General features: G+C 41.5%; 1 protein-coding gene across 1 annotated transcript in view; it reads right to left on the reverse strand.

The window, feature by feature from the left end:
* Nucleotides 1–20,791, reverse strand: part of MEI4 (meiotic double-stranded break formation protein 4) — a 200,686-nt gene that overhangs the window by 178,975 nt on the left and 920 nt on the right. The gene's annotated exons all lie outside the window — the stretch shown is intronic.

Genomic DNA, 20,791 nt, shown 5'->3' on the forward strand with positions numbered 1-20,791 from the left:
CATACATTTCCTCATTCTCAAATTACTCTCTTCATTTGGTTTATGTGATATTAACTTTCTCAAAACTAATTAGCCTCTTTTCTCTTTTCTATTTGCCAACTGCTGTGGTTTGAATGTTCACGTCTCCTCCAAAATTCATAGGTTGAAATCCTAAGCCCCAGTGTGCTGGTTTAGGAAGTGGGATCTTTGGGAGGTGATTAGGTCATGTGGGTGTAGCCCTCATGAGTGGGATCAGTGCCCTTACAGAGAGGCCCCAGAGAGGTCCCTCAGCCCTTCCACCACGTGAGGACACAGCGAGAAGGTGCTGCCTATAAACCAGGCAGCAAGCCCACACCAGACACCAAATCTGCTGGTGCCTTAATTTGGGACTTCTGAGCCTCCAGAAGTGTGAGAAATCAACGCCCGCTGTTTATGAGCCACCCAGTCTGTGGTATTTTTGTTATAACAGCCTGAAAATTCTAAGACACCCACTTTTACTCTCACCATTGTTCTTCTTCCCAGCTGACGCCAAGCTGTTCTCTGTTGCCCAGTTCACTGCAGTGCCTCTCAGTGGGTCTGTGCCCACCCAGCCTCAGCCCTCTGCAATCTGTCTCAGGCTGAAGCCCAGTGATGTTCTCCCACAATCATACTGTGTCACCCACCTGCTCAAAATACCTCAATAATGGTTTTCCAAGTATCCAACAGTGTCTTTCAGAATGGGATCTAAGCAGTGACCCTTTTCAAACTCTTCAGGTGATTCTAATGTGCACCCAAGTTTGGAAACCACTCCTCTAACTATATTTACCTCCACACCTCTGTGTTTTGTTTTGTTTTTATCTAGAACATTCTCCTACCCCTTATAAACCCACCTATCCTGACTACTATTCAATCTCCAGATTTTAATTTAAATGCCTTCTCTGATGCTTAGATCAGATCAGATTCCCCTGAAATGGGCTCCACAGGACCTGTTATTACACATTAACTGCCTTCTCTTTGTGACTGTAAACTCCAAACATCAGTCTTATACTATATCCTAAGCACTCAACACAGTGCCAGGCACAAGGTGGGTGGTCAGAGGTCCCTGCTCAATGGATATTATAACAGCATTACAGGAAAAGGGTTAGGAAAGCTCAGAGGTGAAAAGATTATTTCATCATGGAATCACATAAATTATCCTTTTCTTTAAAAACTCACAAGACTATCTGAAAATATGAATAGCAGCCCTAGACTGACAGACAATCCAGAAATAGAAAAACACTGTAATTGGCCAATTTTGAATTTCATTTCACTGTGGAATAAAACATTTGAGGGATGACATAATAGCTCATCATATGCCTTAAGTATGTGAGCTAATTATAGGCTTGTTACAAAGACCAAGAGTCATTCACATGCCACTGTCTGGAGACACACGCATTTTCAGAGCTAACATTCTTTTTTTAAGTACAGTCTGTCTGCCAGTAAAGTCCCAAATGACAACTCTGTAATAACATATGGATATGGCCAAAAGTCACATACTTAATTCTGTAGAGTCTGTTCCCTAGTATACGGAGACAAGGTAAAAATAGTCTTAATTCTGATAAAAGAGGCATAACCAGAGAGAGCTCAAATAGTCAATTATTACACTGTCAATTGATTAAAATTTATTCTTCGGTAAAAAGGAAAGCTCAAAGTCAGTTTTCTGCAGACACCTTATTGCTAACCAAGCAGAACTCATTTCCACTGCTCTTTACTATTGTGATCTTCCTGAAAATAAAGTCCACTCTCAGGAGTTCTGGTTTCCATAACTTGAAAGGCTGAGTTATAAAGCAGTACAGCACAGCTTTAGTGTTACAGTTCATCCATCCATCACTCATTGTAAAAATCAGTGGTCTAGGAAATGAAATAAACTTGACCAAAAGTGCAGCATAATCTCTTGCCATTAAAAAAAAGAAATGAACACACATTTTTCAGGGAGAAAATAAACCAAACTAAGTATATCCTGTCTTGCCAGATCAGAGGATGTCACAGAGCTTACACTGTATTCAATTTAATTCATCAGATATGTGTTGGGTGCCACAATGTAAAGGCACTAGAATAAGGGGTGAGAGGACTCAAAGGGTAAAGAAGGCAAGGCCTCCTACCATCAGGGAGTGAGAAAAAGGCAGGCCAAGAACAAGCTCTACCACAGGCAAAAATACATCACTGTCAAACTGAGGTCCATGTGATGCTACAGGAACCTGAAGGAGGCAGTTCTGGCCAGGGAGAAGCCAGAAAGACCTCATGTGGTATGAGTGTCAAGGGATCACAGAGCTTTCCCCAGGGAGTCTTTTGCAGAAGGAAGGAGCATGGAGGAAGGGCACAGAGGCAGGTGCGTGGGCAAGGGCCGTGTGAAGGTAGAGCTGGAGCAGAGGGAACGAACAGGCACGTAGAGACGAGCATGTGGAGCTGAGAAAAAATTCTGGGTTCACGACAGGAAAGGACCTGAATTACATCTATTCCTACACAATGGAACACTATCACTGCTTAAAAACTGATCTTAACTGTGCGTTAGGAAAAACTGCAGAGGTAAAATGGGTGGTAGATGACCTCCAGGGTGCTCCTACAATGTTCAAGGAGAAATAATGATTTCAGAAAAGACAGAACTCACAGGGCTCCTTGTGGAAGGGGTACACTGAAAATTATATGATTGAGAAATGAGAACAAAAGAATAGAAACGAGATTAGAATTTTTAATAACAATATAGAGACAGGGCAGAGAATGAAAATCCCGTTCCATTAACATAACTCCCAAAATAATGAGACAGGTTAACAGCTAAATTCCTACAGAATGTTCTAAAGAGTTTACTTACTCCTAACAGAATCAGACTTCCAGGCCTGCAGCACATCAAGGAGCTTCCACTTCTGCTACCGGACCAAACTGAAAACATGGCAATGCTGCCAATCATTCAATTTTACTACTGGAAAAAAGAAAACTTACACACACACTTAAACCTTTGTTCTTTCCTTTCCCTCCGGAATAACCTGCTAAAAAGCTAGATTCAGGTCTTTGCAAGACAGAATTAAACAATAAAAGTCTCAAGTCAAAAAAAAAAAAACAAGAAACTTAAGTTCTTCTGCTGTTAAGGAATCAATGACAATTCCCATCAGACCATCAAGCTGAGGAAGAAAACTAGTATTTGTTTTCTGTCTACATGTCAAGAAGCTTGGGGCCAAGCGCTCCCCATTAAACCTCACCACTGCCCATCACTATCCCCCTCCTCATTTTACAGAGGAGGAAAGTGAGACTCACAGAAGGAAAGCGAGTTGTCTAAAGGAACTTAACCAATGTCAGTAGAACTGAGACTCAACCCAGATTCCTCTAATTCCCAAATCCATGCTCTTTCCAGTAAGCTCTCCACCTCCAGAATTTGTCCTCAGCAACCTTCCCCCCATCAATAATACCTCCTCTTCCTGTGCTGGTTCTTTTTTCATTCATTTATGTATGTTCATTCTTAAATTAATCACTGAGCACCTACTGGTACTAGACTTGCATGATGACCACTCATTAGTGTATTCAGGTGTTTTCCACTAAGCATGGTGCTCGAGGCATTGCCCTTTTCCTCATTCAAACATGTCAGAATGGATGTTAAAATCACATCATTTCCATTTGCTTACAAGATGCCTTCTGGTAAACATAAATCCATGATATTCAAGCCACAAAAAGTCAGTGTCTACTACCTTCCAGTAAATATTGAAGATTTTAGCTAGTTGGGGGGGAAAAGCATTTACTTCAGAACTATCTGGAAGATAACATCCTAATTAATTAATTTTCGTAGCTGAGAATTCTTGGTAAAATTTTCCACAGCATTAGAAGCAGAATATATGAATTAAGACCATGCTGCCACAATGTTTTTAGTGTAATTTTAATTAAAGCATTATGTAGTTGTGTGCATATATATATTAAGTACTCAATTAAATAGTTATTTATGAATCATACAATAGAAAACATCTCTGCACCAACTGGTATAGGGTTTCTCAGTAATATACCACAGTATTGCTAAGATTTCATCTCCAAATGTTAGTCAAAGGGAGGAACAATATTTGATTCTTTCCTAAGAGGTATCTTAACTCATCATGAACTGCAGAGTATTACTGCTCATTCAAGGACCCTGAACAGTACAGTAATTACAGCAATAACCTAAGAAGAGCATTTTAAAAGCATACCAGATTGTTCAATAAGCCGTATACTAAAGTGAACAAATAATACTGGAGAAAGAGCAGAAGTACAAGTATTCCCTAATTTAAAAATGATATGCCTGTGACATTGCTTTTGGAGCTAGAAGAAGCTGTCTACTACTACTACTACTCTCTGCCCTTACAGAATAAAGGAAGAGGAGATTGAAAAAAAATGCCATTTCATTTAATAGTTGCTCACCATCCACACCAAAGAGCTTGCCAACCCCACCAAGGGCCTAACTCCAATCCTAGTCAGGTCACCAGCACATCCAAACACACACAGAGGCAACTGGACAGCCCTTCCCCAGCTGCCTACGCACCCACCATCCCCTCCGCCGGTATAACTCATGCTCCCAAATATCTCGTAATTACAGTAAATTAGTGTGGATTAAGTCTATCACCAGGTAAGTCCCGCAAAGGGCCAATATCAGTGTGTTCTACTCTTTCTAGTCAATAACTGCAGCATTCCACAGAGAATATGCCAAGAAAACAGGAGCATTAAAATTACATGGGATTAGTAATGAAAACTGGAAATAAGGGCATTTGGGTTGAACACAGAAAATAAAAGTTGGCCTTAAAGCAGTGTTTCTCAATCTTGGCTGCACTTTAGAATAACATAGGGATAGTGAAAGAATAAGGATACCTCAGTCCAACCCCTAGAGATTCTGACCTCATCCGTCTGCGGTACAACCCAGGCATCAAGATATTTTCACAGCTCCCCGGGGATTTGAAAGCAGGCGCAGGATTTAAGTCACTACCGGGAACTCTGGCCTGATGTCTACCAGCTCTGAAGAGGAAAAGCCTTTCAGAAAGTCACTTAAAAATAAAAACAAATTTTAAAACTGTACATTGCACATCTGATTAAACGTACTTTTCTTTTTTACACAGACCTGTGGGTACAAAACGCCTAGGTGCACGTGGCATTTGCTGTCTATAAGGGAAGTGAGCAGCTAAGTTTGTCATCACTGTGTTCACCGTCACAGATGCCTGTGCACGGACTCAGTGCTTCTTTAAAGAGAAGCTTCGGAAGGCCTGGAAAAGTACAGCTCACTGAGGCCCAGAGCCCTCCGGGCCACCTCCCTTGTCTCCCTCACACCATCAGACATGAGAGAGCTGCGTGACCACACAGAACAGCCACCAGCATGGACTTGGCCTACTTTGGACCAACTCCTGCTTGGAAATTACAGATATGAAGAGACGCTCTGTGGTTCACAGGGGAAAAATGAATCAGATCAGGATGAACACTTCATAAAATACACAGATAGAAATAACTGCCGCGTTATTAAAGGCATAATGATCAACAAAATTAGACATTAAATATGCAAAATGCCATCTTATCTGTATGACCTGGGTTGAAGAATAAGGTCATTCGAACAAAAATATTATTTTAGATAAAGAATGGACAAATTACTCCCTCTTGCAAGAGCACCAGAATCACAACTAACTGCTGAACAATCATCGAAAGGAAGACACTGGAACTCACCAAAAAAGACACCCCACATCCAAAGCCAAAGGAGAAGCCACACTGAGACGGTAGGAGGGGCGCAATCACAGTAAAACCAAATCACATAACGGCTGGGTGGGTGACTCACAAACTGGAGAACACTTATACCACAGAAGTCCACCCACTGGAGTGAAGGTTCTGAGCCCCACGTCAGGCCTCCCAACCTGGGGGTCCAGCAACGGGAGGAGGAAATCCCAGAGAATCAGACTTTGAAGGCTAGGGGGATTTGATTGCAGGACTTCGACAGGACTGGGGGAAATGGAGACTCCACTCTTAGAGGGTACACACAAAGTAGTGTGCACATAGGGACACAGGGGAAGGAGCAGTGACCCCACAGAAGACTGAACCAGACCTACCTGCTGGTGTGGGAGGGTCTCCTGCAGAGGTGAGGCATGGCTGTGTCTCACCATGAGGATAAGGACACTGGCAGCAGAAGATCTGAGAAGTATTCCTTGGTGTGAGCCCTCCCAGAGTCCACCACTGGCCCCACCAAAGAGCCTGGGTAGGCTCCAGTGTTGGGTCGCCTCAGGCCAAACAACCAACAGGGAGGGAACCCAGCCCCACCCATCACAGACAAGCAGATTAAAGTTTTACTGAGCTCCGCCCACCAAAGAAACAGTCAGCTCTACCCACCACCAGTTGCTCCCATCAGGAAGCCTGCACAAGCCTCTTAGATAGCCTCATCCACCAGAGGGCAGACAGCATAAGTAAGAAGAGCTACAATCCTGCAGCCTGTTGAACAAAAACCACATTCACAGAAAGACAGACAAGACGAAAAGGCAGACAGCTATGTACCAGATGAAGGAACAAGTTAAAACCCCCAAAAAACCACCAAATGAAGTGGAGATAGGCAACCTTCCAGAAAAAGAATTCAGAATAATGTTAGTGAAGATGATCCAGGACCTCGGAAAAAGAATGGAGGCAAAGATTGAGAAGATGCAAGGACGTTTAACAAAGACGTAGAAGAATTAAAGAACAAACAAACAGAGATGAACAGTACAATAACTGAAATGAAAAATACACTAGAAGGAATCAATAGCAGTATAACTGAGGCAGAAGAATGGATAAGTGACCTGGAAGACAGAATGGTGGAATTCACTGCTGTGGAACAGAATAAAGAAAAAAGAATGAAAAGAAATGAAGACAGCCTAAGAGACCTCGGGGACAACATTAAATGCAACAACATTCGCATTATACAGGTCCCATAAGGTGAAGAGAGAGAGAAAGGACCCAAGAAAATATTTGAAGAGACTATAGTTGAAAACTTCCCTAACATGGGAAAGGAAATAACCACCCAAGTCCATGAAGTGCAGAGACTCCCAGACAGGACAAACCCAAGGAGAAACACGCCGAGACACACAGTAATCAAATTGGCAAAAATTAAAGACAAAGAAAAATTACTGAAAGCAGCAAGAGAAAAACAACAAATAACATACAAGGGAACTCCCATAAGGTTAACAGCTGATTTCTCAGCAGAAACTCTACAAGCCAGAAGGGAGTGGCATGACACATTTAAAGTGATGAAAGGGAAGAACCTAAAACAAAGATTACCCTACCCAGCAAGGATCTCATTCAGATTCACTGGAGAAATCAAACGCTTTACAGACAAGCAAAAGCTAAAAGAATTCAGCACCACCAAACCAGCTCTACAACAAATGCTAAAGGAACTTCTCTAAGTGGGAAACACAAGAGAAGAAAAGGACCTACAAAAACAAACCCAAAACAATTAAGAAAATGGTAACAGGAACATACATATCGAAAATTACCTTAGATGTGAATGGATTAAATGCTCCAACCAAAAGACACAGCCTTGCTGAATGGATGCAATAACAAGACTCATATATATGCTGTCTACAAGAGACCCATTTCAGACCTAGGGATACATACAGACTGAAAGTGAGGGGATGGAAAAAGATATTCCATGCAAATGGAAATCAAAAGAAAGCTGGAGTAGCAATACTCATAACAGATAAAATAGACTTTAAAATAAAGAATGTTACAAGAGACACGGACGGACACTACATAATGATCAAGGGATCACTCCAAGAAGAAGAAACAACAATTATAAATATATATGCACCCAACATACGGGCACCTCAATACACAAGCTATAAAAGCTATAAAATACAAAAGCTATAAAAGAAGAAATCGACAGTAACACAATAATAGTTGGGGACTTTAACACCTCACTTACACCAATGGACAGATCATCCAAAATGAAAATTAATAAGGAAACATAAGCTTTAAATGACACAACAGACCAGATAGATTTAATTGACATTTATAGGACATTCCACCCAAAAACAGCAGATTACACTTTCTTCTCAAGTGCACACAGAACATTCTCCAGGATAGATCACATCTTGGGTCACAAATCAAGCCTCAGTAAATTTAAGAAAACTGAAATCATATCAAGCATCTTTTCTGTCCACAAGGTTACGAGATTAGAAATCAATTACAGGGGAAAAAACTGTAAAACTCACAAACACATGGAGGCTAAACATTACGTTACAAAATAACTAAGAGATCACTGAAGAAATCAAAGAGGAAATCAAAAAATATCTAGAGACAAATGACAATGAAAACAAAATGATCCAAAACCTATGGGATGCAGCAAAAGCAGTTCTAAGAGGGAACTTTATAGCAATACAATCCTACCTCAAGAAACAACAAACATCTCAAATAAACAATATAACCTTACACCTAAAGGAACTAGAGAAGAACAAACAAAACCCAAAGTCAGTAGAAGGAAAGAAATCATAAAGATCAGAGCAGAAATAAATGAAACAGAAACAAAGAAAACAATAGCAAAGATTAATAAAACTAAAAGCTGGTTCTTTGAGAAGATAAAATTGATAATCCATTAGCCAGACTCATCAAGAAAAAGAGGGAGAGGACTCAAATCAGTAAAATTAGAAATGAAAAAGGAGAAGTTACAACAGACACCGCAGAAATACAAAGCATCCTAAGAGAGTACTACAAGCAACTCTATGCCAATAAAATGGACAGCCTGCAAGAAATGGACAAACTCTTAGAAAGGTATAACCTTCCAAGACTGAACCAGGAAGACATAGAAAATATGAACAGACCAATCACAAGTAATGAAATTAAATCTGTGATTAAAAATCTTCCAACAAAGGTCCAGTACCAGATGGCTTCACAGATGAATTCTATCAAACATTTAGAAAAGAGCTAACACCTATCCTTCTCAAACTCTTCCAAAAAATTGCAGAGGAAGGAATATTCCCAAACTCTTTCTATAAGGCCATCATCACCCTGATGCCAAAACCAGACAAAGATACTACAAAAAAAGAAAATTACAGACCAATTTCACTGATGAATACAGATGCAAAAATCCTCAACAAAATACTAGCAAACAGAATCCAACAACACATTAAAAGGACCATACACCATGATCAAGTGGGATTTATCCAAGGGATGCAAGGATTCTTCAATATACTCAAATCAATCAATGTGATACACAATATTAACAAATTGAAGAATAAAAACCATATGATCGGGCTTCCCTGGTGGCACAGTGGTTGGGAGTCTGCCTGCTGATGCAGGGGACGTGGGTTTGTGCCCCAGTCTGGGAGGATCCCACATGCCGCGGAGCGGCTGGGCCCATGGGCCACGGCTGCTGAGCCTATGTGTCTGGAGCCTGTGCTCCACAACGGCAGAGGCCACAACAGTGAGAGGCCCGTGTACCGCAAAAAAAAAACCAAAACAAAACAATATGATCATCTCAATAGACGCAGAAAAAGCTTTTGACAAAATTCAACACCCATTTATGATAAAAACTCTCCAGAAAGTGGGTACAGAGGGAACCTACCTCAACATAATAAAGGCCATATACGACAAGCCCAGAGCTAACATCATTCTCAATGATGAATAACTGAAAGCGTTTCCTCTAAGATCAGGACCAAGACAAGGATGTCCACTCTCACCACTATTATTCAACATAGTTGTGGAAGTCCTAGCCATGGCAATCAGAGAAGAAAAAGAAATAAAAGGAATACAAATTGGAAAAGAAGATGTAAAACTGTCACTGTTTGCAGATCACATGATACTATACATACAGAATCCTAAAGATGCCACCAGAAAACTACTAGAGCTAATGGTAAAGTTGCACGATACAAAATTAATGCACCAAAATCTCTTGCATTCCTGTACACTAATGATGAAAAATCTGAAAGAGAAATTAAGGAAACTCTCCCATTTACCATTGCAACAAAAAGAATAAAATACCTAGGAATAAACCTACCTAGGGAGACAAAAGACCTGTATGCAGAAAACTGTAAGACACTGATGAAAGAAATTAAAGATGATACAAACAGATGGAGAGATATACCATGTTCTTGGATTGGAAAAATCACTATTGTGAAAATGCCTATAGTAACCAAAGCAATCTACATATTCAATGCAATCCCTATCAAATTACCAATGGCATTTTTTACAGAACTAGAACAGAAATCTTAAAATTTGTATGAAAACACAAAAGACCCCAAATAGCCAAAGTGGACTGGAGGGAAAAAAATGGAGCTGGAGGAATCAGACTCCCTGACTTCAGACTACGACAAAGCTACAGTAATCAAGACAATATGGTACTGGCTCAAAAACAGAAATACAGATCAATGGAACAGGATATTAAGCCCAGAGATAAACCCACACACCTATGGTCAACTAATGTATGACAAAGGAGGCAAGGATATACAATGGAGAAAAGACAGTGTCTTCAATAAGTGGTGCTGGGAAAACTGGACAGCTACATGTAAAAGAATGAAATTAGAACATTCACTAACACCATACACAAAAATAAACTCAAAATGGATTAGACACCTAAATGTAAGACCAGACACTATAAAACTCTTAGAGGAAAACACAGGAAGAACATTCTTTGACATAAATCACAGCAAGATCTTTTTTGATCCACCTCCTAGAGTAATGGAAGTAAAAGCAAAAATAAACAAATGGGACCTAATGAAACTTAAAAGCTTTTGCACAGCAAAGGAAACCATAAACAAGACCAAAGACAACCCTCAGAATGGGAGAAAATATTTGCAAACGAATCAACGGACAAAGGATTAATCTCTAAAATACATAAACAGCTTATGCAGCTCAATATTAAAAAAAACAAACAACCCAATCCAAAAATGGGCAGAAGACCTAAATAGACATTTCTCCAAAGAAGACATACAGATTGCCAAGAGGAACATGAAAAGCTGCTCACCATCACTAATTATTAGAGAACTGAAAATCAAAACTACAATGAGGTATCACCTCACACCAGTTAGAACGGGCATCATCAGAAAATCTACAAACAACAAATGCTGGAGAGGGTGTGGAGAAAAGGGAATCCTCTTGCACTATTAGTGGGAATGTAAATTGATACAGCCACTATGGAGAACAGTATGGAGGTTCCTTAAAAAACTAAAAATAGAATTACCATATGACCCAGCAATCCCACTACTGCACATATACCCAGAGAAAACCATAATTCAAAAAGGCACCTGCACCCCAATGTTCATTGCAGCACTATTTACGATAGCCAGGACATGGAAGCAACCTAAATGCCCATCGACAGACGAATGGATAAAGAAGATGTGGTACATATATACAGTGGAATATTATTCAGCCATAAAAAGGAACGAAATTGGGTCATTTTTAGAGACGTGTATGGACCTAGAGACTGTCTTACAGAGTGAAGTATGTCAGAAAAACAAATATTGTACATTAACGCATATATGTGGAACCTAGAAAAATGGTACCGGTTTGCAGGGTAGAAATGAACCGGTTTGCAGGGTAGAAATTGAGACAAGATGTAGAGAACAAATGTATGGACACCAAGGGAGGAAAGCAGCGGGGGTGTGGTGGTGGGATGAATTGGGAGACTGGGTTTGACATGTATACACTAATATGTATAAAATGGATAACTAATAAGAACCTGTTGTATAAAAAAATAAAGAGAATAAAATTCAAAAATTCAACAACAACAACAAAAAAAAAACAAAGAAAATATCTCTAAAAAAAAAAAAAAAAGAATGGACAAATTATACTAAATTCCAGGGGAAGTTCTAGATATAATCTGTTACTAGAACAACAAGGGAGAGAGGAAAGATGCTTAAATTCTGCATATTCTGTTTTATTAATAAGTTAGAAAAACTCCAAATACAATTAGAAGTATGTAGAAGTAGAAGGATCAGACGCATTACTTAAAGTTTTACCAGTTTCTTTTTCACCAAGTGGTTACTTTTCAAATTGATACAAAATGTTAACGTTTTATCTGTATTACATTTTACACAGAAAATTCCACCTTACCTGGAAAATTATTTCTGCTACAAATATTTACAAGCCTAATCAGAGTCAATAATTTAAAAATCAAGCCAAGGAACGTCTTTGAAAATCGACTGTGTGTAAGATGGTATTGAGTGAAGCACCAAGGGAGGACACAAAGGCAACTTAGTCTTTGTTCTTTGTGTGACATTAATTAAAAGAGTAATGAGGAATGTTTAGAGCTGGGCGTTGAAAGCATAAGAACTAGCTTGCTCTGGCAGCAATCTTTTTCTTGTTTACGTCAAAGCACAAAACTTGGTAGACGTGGTCTGAATGAATTAAAAACACACAGGCAATATTTCTCTCTGACTCTGAGAGAAATGGGAGCGACCGAAAACAAGAAAAATTATCACACGCTTACCATGCAATAACTGACGATGTGATAGGACAGATCTGCTGGTGGCTGAGAGCAGCTCCCAGCCCCGTTGTCCCCTTTACAGCGCACATTCCAGCCAGGCACTCGCCCATGGATTTAATTTTCACAGTAACTCTAAGAAAGGCTTACAAGAAATTTAATTTTTAAAAATCACAGAAATGAGGTCTCTAAAACAGGAGATTCAACTGAAAAGACCACAGTTTAGGTGCAGTATGAGAAATATGTAATGATGCCCTTCCTCCTGAATGAGGGCTGTACCTGCATATTCCATTTAGGAATTCATTCAAGTTCATTTGATAACCAGGTTACCTGGTTCGGCCCTCAGAATCACCCAGAATACAATGTAAGTACCTGTGTTTATAGTTGTACATGTGTGACAGACTTTATTTATGACTCAGTGTTTTTTGTCTTGTGGCCTGCACCATGCTGGCATTCATTGTTAGCAATATATTTCTTTTTAGGTATGTTACATTATATTCTTTTTGAAGGATTGGTAAAATATTATCAGAATTTAAGATTCTCTACTAGTTTTTAGAATACAGTATATTGCTTCTCCTATGCAATATTTCCCCCTACAATATATCTCCAAAATTACTTGAAATAGATATAAGACATATTCCCCTGCAAAAATGGGAGCTGTCTTATACAACTGTACATATATACAGAAAACATGGCATATATTCAGGATTGCACGTAGGATGCTTATGAGGAAGAGATGAGGGAAGCAGGATGGAGGGAGGAGGAGAGGAGAGAGGGGTAAGGAGGGAAGAGAGAAGTTCTCCTAGAACAAGAACGTACAATACTCACTCCTTGTATTCCTATTATGCTTACATACATATTTCACTGAATGGTATGGAACAGTATCAAACACGGTTGTTAGAGTCATGTTCATGTTACTATTTTATATTTTTATTCATTTTCTCTAAGTTCTACTACCTGCCCCAGCTCAATCAGGCTCTAAATGAACATTTTCTCAGTACTTCGGTGACTGAGGGTATCAGCTGGTATTAAGGAATCTTTCAGAGTCTTGCCAACAAATCCCTTGATGTGTGACATTCGGATGGTTTGACCCCTTTTCTGGAGAGGTCTCACTATGCTCCCTGAACATATATTTCACGTTTATGTGTTTAATTCAGTGGTTTCAGTGGTTCTCAAACTTCAGTTTTCAGCAGAACACTGGGGGGCTAGTTAAGCCACAGATGCTGGCTCTCCCGCCAAGGTTTCTGATTCGGGTCAGGGGTGAGGTCTGTAAATCTGTCACATCTCCACCTGATGCTGACACAGCTGGTCTGGGGACCACAGTTTGAGAAATACCTGTTTAAGAAAACACCTTCAAGTACTAGAAAGGCATGGTTCAAGGATCCTACGGGAATCCCACTCCATTTACCATCCATTTAACCTCAGGCAAGTTAGCCAACTTGCTTTCCTCATTCCTTTATCTATACAACCAAAGCAAGAGGTAGGGAAAGAGGTAGGGAGGATTCAGACCAGAGCTGAAACAGCAGGGAAAGAAATGTGAGAATGAGACTCCAAAGGCAGTTTGAAAAAAGAAACAACACAACCAGAAGTCATTAGGAAGCAGGGGCGCTGGGTGGGCCGGGAGAGCTTTAAAGGGAAGGAACTCCTTGCAGAGCTGCCAGGAACGACTCAGAGAAACACAAATCAAGGGGCAGCGACTCCCTCCTTCAGAAGAGAGGGCGGCTCCTTTTGGGGCCCAGGGCCCGTCTCTCCCTCTCTCCTTGTGTGCTCTGTAATTCTTCTAGGTTTAGGGCCCCAAGCCACCTGGATTCCTTTATTACCTTCCTTTTGTATCTTCCCCTTTCCTCTCTCTGCCAATTCCTTCCCACCAAAGTACCAGTGGGCTAATGTCTTTTCTATCCTAAAGAGAAAACTTTCCCTCCACCTTGCACGCCCCGCCCCCAACTGCCAACCTATCACTTCTCCTTCCTTCACAGACCAACTCCCCACCAGGGATTCCCCAGCCCCGTGGCTCCTTACCCGGGTCTTCAGACGCCACCTGGGAGCTCATCAGAAATGCACAATCTCCAGCCTACTCCCATTCACCCTCATCATCTGATCTCCTGGCTTTGATAATGGAATTGATATTATTCCATCAATTTTCCCACTCTAAACTGTAGCCCACAGCTACCTACCTGGATTCTCTTCACTGCACACTGAACTTATCCAAAAAAATTCATTTTAGGATGTTTAGGATCCAAGTATTGAATCCAAAATCCTCAAGGTACTTTCGTATTTCTAACAGAATCTTGAAATTTGAAAACCAACAGCAGGGCATTCAAAAAACACAAATAAAACCTGAAAAAAATTAAATATAATCCTAAATGAAAGGACTAGATGAAAATTTGCTACAGGTTAAACTATTCCAAAAATATCACAATGAGTAAAGACCTAGGAATACACAAGTACTTTGAGCAGTTTTAGCTTTTGTTCCACAGAGGGGCCCTCAACATTGTCACTCTTTGTTTATTCTGTTCTGGTTACATGACTGTGTGCCTGCACAGCTCCCTCAGAGGAAGAGCCCTGATACTCACCCTACCTGAGTCGGTTCCCTTTCCTAGGATGCTGGACCTCCCTCTCTGATTCTCCTTCCATCATTACAGTGGTTTGGTAGATCTCCAGAAACGACAGATCAGCAAGGCCACTTTGTTCGAGGTATTAAATAATACCCACATAAACCTTTTCTAAACATATTCATTCAAAAATGTCACCAAGGAGCCCTTCCATGCCAGGTACTGTGCTAACCTAGGAGTACAGTGGTAATGAGAAAAGACACACTCCCTGAAAGCATGGAGTGTAGGCCCTACGGGGAAGACAGGCTGATTAAACCATTGTAATTTAGCTCAAAAATGCCGTAAACAGTACAGAATATCATGGGGACCCCTAGCAGGGGAATCTGATCTAGTCTAGGGAGGTAGTCAAGGAAGGCAAAAGAGATTTTAAAACTATGTCAGCAGAAAAGAATACTGTAGTGCACAACTAGACCAAAAGGAGAGGGAGAACACATCCTCCAAAGAGAAATCACGTGTGTACAAGCCTGGAGCTGAGAGAGAACAAGGTGGATTCAAGTAAGTGGAAGAAATTTCGCATGTCGCCGAGCAGAATGTGGAGGACACAGTGGTGAGAGGCTGGGCTGGAGAGGGAAGCAAGTACCACACTGTGGAGAGGCTTGGAGCCCGTTTTATGGGTTGAGGACTTCATCCTAAAGTAAGTGAGAGGACCTGAGACCAGGCTGCAATATGGACTTGAACACAGCAAGGCTACAACCACAGACATGGAGTCCAGTTGGGATTTTTTCAGACAAGACCAAGACAGTGGTACTGGGAATGCAGAGAAGTGGAGGGGATCCAGAGATGCACCCCAACTAGGGCATCACCTGGACATGCCAGATACCTACCTGAAACCCAGCTTAGGCTGCATCACACAGTGACATTCGGAGCCTGGTACAGGAAGAGCATGGGAGGACGGATGGCCTCCACCTGGAATACTCCTCATGTGAGACGCCAGGCTGCCCTGCCCAGGCCCAGCCTCTGCGGCTCCCTCCGGCCTCGTCCATGTGCCAGGACTTGTTCGGCCCTCCTGATTCCCTATCTCCACCATTCCCACCAGAGCCAGCGCCTGTGATGGTAAGGAACGTGTTCACATTTCTAAATTATCGCTGTTACTGTTAAAGCCATTTGATACTGAGCTTTTTCAGCCTTAACTTTAATTTCTTTGCATGTTGACAGTGGTCTCTAATATCAAAAGTTTAATTCAGTTTTTATATATAATGAGTAAAGCATTTCTAACGTACAATTATAAATTTACTTTAAATTATTGTACAGACTTTCATTAGAATCTATACTAAATTAAGGGCGTATTCTCTGATGTTTATGTACATTATGCATGTGTGCTTTAAATCAACTGCAATTTTAGGCAAATTCCCATTATTATTATATTTGACAATTTATATTACAGGAGCTCTTGTGAAGAAGGAAATGCTATGCATTCATAGTCTATGCTCTTTCAGCATCTGTAAAACAGAGAAGGCCCCAACATATAAATGCTGAGCTCCACAGCTGTGTCTGCAAGTCTGTTATTTGTGGTGTCTCCCCATTATGTGGTCTGGAACAGGGTGAGAAGGAAGGGAGGGGACAGAGGCTGAGTAGGCGGGGCCAGAAGAGTGGCAGCTGGGAGCCAAGACAAGCTCCGAGCAGGGTGGCGGCGATATCCAGTCCCTGCTCTGATACCTCAGCAGCACCAGTCGGCTGAGAGCCTTTGCCTGAACGCAAACGTACAGGAAATGAGAAGTGGGGTCTGGGGTAGGCAGTGCTGCAGTAATGGGAACAGCAGGGGAGGCTGGACAAACTTGAACAATGTCAGCAAGAAGGATGGGGAAGCTTCCACAGCCATCTGGTTGTGCTGGTTGCTCCCCAGGACCCCAAACTGACAAGAGCTGAGTTCAACCTAAACTGACGGTGCTGCCCTGCCCACCACGCTCCCCAGCCCCAAGCCCGTGACACCTGAGCCCCAGATTCAATAAGTATTTACTAAATAAACAGACAAATCGATGCGTTAATTTCGTTTGATTTTCTTGTACTTTTTTACTTTAGCTAGTTGCTCATCCAGTAACCTATGTATCATTTATGAAGATACTGAGTGCCTATGTTGTAGGGAAAAAAGCATATGCCTGACAGGACATCCATCTCTGTCCCTCCTGTAAATGCCGAAGCACTGTGCAAGTCTCACAGCAACCGTCCAGATCCCACCAGCATATTCACACACACACTCAAAGCTTAGATCTAAATCTGCTCACTGAAATCCTAGGCCAGTCTTCCCACTAACAAGGCCCTGTGCCTGTCATCACATCCCTTTCAAACCCTGGTCAACATTTAAGAACAACCACTAATGTCTTCCTGGCCATTCTCTATGCTCTGTGTTTCCCTCAACTACCTACTCAGACCCCACCTAAATGCTTGCAACATTATAAGGCCATCATTTAATAGGAAGCTGTTCTAGATAAAAGAACACTTTTCTCTCTCTCTCTCTCTCTCTCTCTCTCATTTTCTCCTCTATAAATCAAGAAGATTCTTGGGGAAAAAAAGCTCTCTAATTTATTCATTATCCCCACCATTGCCCCACTCTTTAAGTTAGGATGTGTTCAGTTACAAGGAAGAGAATTATGTGGATAACAGTGGCTTAAACCATTATTCATCTTTTAAAACAAAATTCCTAATAAAGTAATCCTAGAGTTGCTTTGGGTGGTCAGATGACAAGAAAGACCAAGGCTCCTCTCACCCTCCTGCTTATCATCCTTACCATGTTGACATTAATTTTTCAATATTGCCACATGGTTGTAAAACGGCTACCACAGTTCCAGGCATCACATCTTCATGTGGCAGTGCCCATACAGGAAGCAAGTGGTTGAGGTAAAAACATTTTAAAATTGCTACCTTTCACAAACCTCAATCTCTTTATACAATGAGGTGAATCTTTACCAAAAGCTCTGAAGATTCCTCTTTAGCTTCCACTGCCCAACCACAGAACAATACTGGCAAAACAAGTCTAAGCCTTTCATAGATTAACCCACTAGGCATGGGCACATGTCTGTCAAAACAAAATTGGAGTGTTTTAGTAAAGAAGAAGGAAGCTGGCTATTGAGTAGACAGCTAACCTGTCTGTCACACATCACCCAGAAGATTTTAAGAAGTGTGACACCGGATGTCTGGGCTTCTTCCATCCATCCTCCCTCCCTCCCTCCTTCCCTCCCTTCCTTCCTCTAATAAGAAGCATTTAGGTAAAATTAAAATGTGGCATAATTCCAAGAGCAAGTTCTATTTATCCCTTCTCTATATAGTCTAGCCCCCTAATAAATACAATAAAGAATATTTCCCTTTAAGAAATTACAGAAAAATAAATCAGAATAAAGAAATAGCTGAGTTCCTGAAATGCTGTATAAACCATATCATACTTCCTTATTTGTTTACTTTGCCATTTCAGCTCTGCTTTATCTAATTCTGGGTTGTTCGGTTGCTTCAATGGGTAGCTAATGCTGTAGATTAAGTTCCCCAGCCTCTCAGTCTGTCAGGAAGGATTCCATTCACCATTTTTTGAGGGCCTGTGGTCTCTGAACACTGGAGAACATGCATGTGTAAAGAAACACATAATATAAATACACAAAATATAAATACGCCTATAAAATAGTTTGATTTTCAGCGATGGAGTTTTCTTAGAGCAAGGCGTGTCAGTCTTTCAAGTCATACATCTTTAAAAACCAACTGTGTTCCTCCTTTATTTTCCTAGCAATCTAATAGCCCCCCTTTCTTAGGTTTTTTTCCTTTCCCCTTTAATACTGACTCTATTTATCTGAATCTATCCATTTATTCCTCATTTTTCAAGTTTAAGCTAACAGATGGAGAGTCAGACTACTTCCAAACATCTGCACTGAAACGCTTTACCTGCAACTCTCGCTGCGAGTAAAAGAGATATTAATTACATGATATTTGAAAATTCCTCTCACAGGCACTGCAATTGAAAGATTTCAGTGTAAAAACAAGTCATCCTGGAGGCTCTCACCGTTAGGTCCACTCACGTCCCAAACAAATCACACACCCCACACCGTATTGGTGATGTAAACAGACCCTTGATGGTAAACAACAGCTCTGATACCATGGATGCTTACGATATTCACAGTTCGATATTACTGGGAATTTTTACATGTGTGCCATTGTATCAGTCATATGACTGCACAAAAAAAGTGAAAAAGAATTATGTTTGCCATTCACAGATATTCTCAAAGAGGCCATTGCCTAGAAAGACGAGAGAGACTAAAATGTGGCTATAAATCATGTAACACTGTTTCTGCTCACACAGTGATGAGATTCAGTAACACCACGGGTATCGGGTTAGCAGGGTTTGCCTGAACCTAGAAAGTACCCTACTATCACCCACGGCAGGCACCAGTCCACTACACCTGCACATCCTAGTATGACAGTCACAGTCTTCCCAACGGCTCCTTTCCCTCTGCCCACCCTGCAGTGTTGGAACCTGCAGCCTCCCTGTCAAAGCTGCACCCTCCCTGTAGCCTCATCCACAGTGATAACTTCACTATCACTTAAATACCAAGAAATCCTTACTGTCAGTCTATATTTCCAGTCTGCTCATCCCCTTTGATATTTAGGACCATACTTCTACCTTCCTTCTAGGTAATGCCTATATACTCAGGGATATGTTCAGAACACTCTCAGACAGACCTGGACTCAACCTGTTATCCTATACGCTTTGTTCTGTGTTCACTATCTGGAGTCAAAGCATTGCAATCAATGTAATGAACAAGAACTAGAAACCTCAATTATCCTACACGCCTCCAGCTCCCTTAAAACCCCCTCCTAACTCATTCACAAACTTCTGAAGTTTCTACTCTGAAACTGTGCTTTTTGGTTCTCCCTATCACAGATCTAGTTCAACGCATCACTCTTCCTGTGGGCTTGGTAAACCCTTTGAGAAGCTGCCTCCTTGCCTCCAACCACTGCCACAGCCAAAGCATCCTCTACGCTCCACTTCGTTTGACAGATATGGATTCAGCACCTTCTGTGAGGCAGGCTTTGGGGTGGGTCTTGAGTAGAGAGTGGTGAGCAAATCAAAGACCCTCTCCTCAGCAAACCCAGACTCAAGTCAAAGAGATCAAGCAGCAACCAAGTAAGCAAACAGATACATAACCCATAGCGGGGTGTTTGGGTAAAAAATAACTGTGAGTAGTGCTATACCTGTAGTGATCACTGAGCAGGGGTCACTTAGAATAAGAACTCTGGGAAGGGAAGAGGCAGCCACACATCAGAGAGACGAGCACAGCAAAGCTCCGAGGCGAGAAGAGCCTGCACAGGCTGGAAGGAAGCCCAGGGACACTGGAGCTGTGTGCAGAGCGGGAGGGTATATGCGTGCAGGGGAGCAGAAGTGAAATCACCGTGGCGTCAGGAGCCACAGCCACAAGGGGGGATCTAGTGCGAGGCACAACGGGAAGTCAGGGAAAGGTTTTAGGCAAAGGAGTAACACGATCTGATCTACATTTTCAAATAATCAGCAGAATTACGTTTCATAATCACAATGTGAGGGTCAGTCCTCTGAGTCAAAAAGGTGAACGGCTCCTGACGAAGGAGGTGCCCATGTGCTCTGGTTTGTCCTAGAGGGTCCTGGTCTTCCCTGCTGTCCTCGTGTCATTATTACAGTCCCCCTTTCACGCTCTCTCACGGGTTCTATGGAGATCACACGTTGTTTGGCCAACTCACTGATAAGGAACATTCCTCAGGCTGACATCCAAAGCCCTTCTGAGCCTGGTCCCGACTCACCTCTCTGCCTCTCCCTGTCAGATCTCTACCATACGGTGTTCTGGGCTCTGGGATGTCCCGCTGG

This window comes from Delphinus delphis, chromosome 14 (assembly GCF_949987515.2).
Source record: "Delphinus delphis chromosome 14, mDelDel1.2, whole genome shotgun sequence".
Taxonomy (NCBI): Eukaryota; Metazoa; Chordata; class Mammalia; order Artiodactyla; family Delphinidae; genus Delphinus; species Delphinus delphis.